A 2,847-nucleotide genomic window follows, 5' to 3' on the forward strand; every position below is an offset into this window, starting at 1 on the left:
AATACCCCACAAAATCAACCTACAATGCCTAAATTCTCGTCACACTCCGTACCCACCGAGGAGAACCTACCAAATGGTACTCCTACACCGCAACATCTAACCGGAAATTTTATTGCCAAATCCGCCTTCATCCAATTAGTTGAAAGGAGCCAATTTGGGGGGATGCCTAGTGAAGACCCTCATTCTCATATGGAAACCTTTTGCGACTATTGTGATGCAATCTCTCAAACGGGTGTGACTCAAGACCAAATTAGATGGGTCTTATTTCCTTTTTCTCTAATCGGCACCGCGAAGCAATGGTTGAAGGGCCTTGACAAGGCCACCCTCGGAATAGATTCTTGGAAGAAGTTGGCTCTAGCTTTCTACAAAAAATTCTACCCACCGGAAAAGACTAACATGCTAAGAGCTCAAATTACGGGTTTTAAGCAAAGGGATGAAGAATCTTTGTATGAAGCTTGGGAGCGGTTCAAGGGAATTTGTCGCTCATGTCCTCATCATGGACTTAGCGAATGGTTTTTGGTACAACAATTTTGGAATGGTCTATATGAGGATTCATGGAACATTCTCAACATGGGATCAAATGGAATGTTCACCGAATTTGATGACAATCAAACATGGAACAAGATTGAGGAAATGGCGGTCCATAACTCACAATATAGTAGACCTCGCAAGGCTACTAGAGGAGGAAAGCATGAAGTGGACTCCGTTACTCAATTGGGTGCTCAACTTAGTGCTCATATTGACACAATCAATTTGAAATTTGAAAAAGCTATGGCTAGACTTGAAGAAGTCTCAAAATCACCAAAGCATCATGTTAATGCCATGACGGCATCCTCATCAATCCCAAGTGGGATATGTGAGAATTGTGGAACTTTGGGACATGACCAAAATGAATGTAGGGGAACAAATGAACAAGTGAATGCTTTCGAAGCATACAAGAGTGGTACCCCTTATTCCAACTATTACAATGAAAACACCAAATTCCATCCAAATCTCTCATACAAAAGCCAAAATGTTCAAAACCCTCAAACAACATACACTCCACCACTCATGAGAAACCAAAATCAAAGACCCTTTTACAATCAAAACCAAGGTTACCAAAATCAAAATCCATACAATCACCAAAATGACCAAGGTTTTGATGTCCAAAAAGCGGTCCTCCAAATGCAAAAGAATCAACAAGAATTTTTCACTCAAATGCAAAAAGATAGCCAAGCAAAGGAAACCACCATCAACAACATCCTAGCTCACACCAAGATGTTGGAAACACAATTGACTCAACTAGCATCTTCAAGCTCACAAAGACAAAAGGGGCGATTACCACCTCAAAGTAATCCCCCTAGACATGAAACGGTTAGTGCCATTCACTTGAGAAGTGGTACAAGGTATGAAGCGCCAAGGAAGCAAGTTGAGGATGAAGTTGTGGAAGCTAGTGAAAAGGAAGAAATTGTGCAAAACTCCAAAGATGGAGAATCATCAAAAGAAGAAAGTTCAAAGAAAAATGAAGACAAGGTCAAGGAGAAGGAGCCCATTGTGATTAGACTTCCTTTTCCAAGTCGTCAAGCCAAGCCCAAATTTGATGATCAACTTGGAAAGTTCATGGAAATTGTGAAGAATTTGGAAGTCTCAATTCCTTTCACGGAATTAATCAATCACGTGCCGGCCTATGCGAAGTACATGAAAGATATCCTCACAAAGAAGAAGTCGATCCGGAAGCTTGAGACTATCGCCTTCACTAAGGTGAGTAGTGCAATACTTCAAGGAGTTCACCTCCAAAACTCAAAGATCCGGGAAGCTTCTCAATACCGTGTACCATTGGCGACACAACGATCAACAAAGCCTTATGTGATCTAGGGGCTAGTGTGAGTGTCATGGCGTACTCGGTGAGTAAAAGGTTGGGGATGGGAGAGCTTAAATGCACCAACATCACACTCCAAATGGCCGATAGATCGACGAAGACACCATTAGGGATATGGGAAGATGTCCCCGCATTTAATTGGGAAGTTTTTCATCCCGGTGGACTTTGTCATTGTTGATATGGAGGAAGATTCCAACATTACAATCATTCTAGGAAGACCTTTCCTACACACCGCGGGTGCGGTGATTGATGTGAAACATGGTGAGCTCACTCTAGAAGTGGGAGATGAAAGCATAACCTTTAATCTTGACAAGACTATGAGAGCTCCTCGTTTGCATGAACCATGTTTCATGATTGATCATTATAGCCGAAAGGATGAAAGGAAGAAATCGGAACTCCAATGGAAGAAGAAAATTGAAGATGCTCCATTCAAAGAGCAAGTGAATTGTGACAAGGAGAGCTTGCAAAGCTCATCAAAATCAACCAAAGAAGAAGAGAATGGCCTCATTGGCCAAGAGAAGAATTTGGGAGAGTTGTCTCCATCAAATCAAGAGATTTTCAATGATCAACTTAATGAAGTTTTTGGTCTTTGGGACGACGAATTTGAAGGGATTTTTAATCCCTACATTGGTAATGCCATCGATCAAGACCGACAACAAGGGCCAAGGTCTATTGAAGACCTCTACCATGATAATGAACAAGCTTTTGATCACTTTTTCAAGGTGTTGAGCAACATCAACAACACCTTGAACATGCCCCCTTGACATCTCATCAAGAATGAGAGTTTGGTGGAGTCCTCCCTAAACCACCATTTGTAAATATTTCTAACTCCCTAACTCGCATTTCAATTCTTGTATTTCATTTTTGTCATCTTTGGATTTTTATTTGCTTTGATCAAGATATTTGTCATGTTTGAGAGAAGTGAGGGAGGGACTAACAATCTCAATTGATGTGTAGTGCTTTCGCTTAGTGTGGGGATGGCAATTGCC

At 41.3% G+C, this 2,847-nt stretch overlaps 1 non-coding gene across 1 annotated transcript; it reads right to left on the reverse strand.

Annotated features, from left to right (window-relative positions):
* Positions 1 to 396: 396 nt before the first annotated feature.
* LOC141625140 (small nucleolar RNA R71) lies at positions 397 to 503 on the reverse strand. Its single transcript, XR_012534936.1, has one exon. It is a non-coding gene; the product is annotated as a small nucleolar RNA R71 (small nucleolar RNA).
* Between the last annotated feature and the right edge of the window lie 2,344 nt (positions 504 to 2,847).

Source organism: Silene latifolia, chromosome X, assembly GCF_048544455.1.
Source record: "Silene latifolia isolate original U9 population chromosome X, ASM4854445v1, whole genome shotgun sequence".
Lineage (NCBI taxonomy): Eukaryota > Viridiplantae > Streptophyta > Magnoliopsida > Caryophyllales > Caryophyllaceae > Silene > Silene latifolia.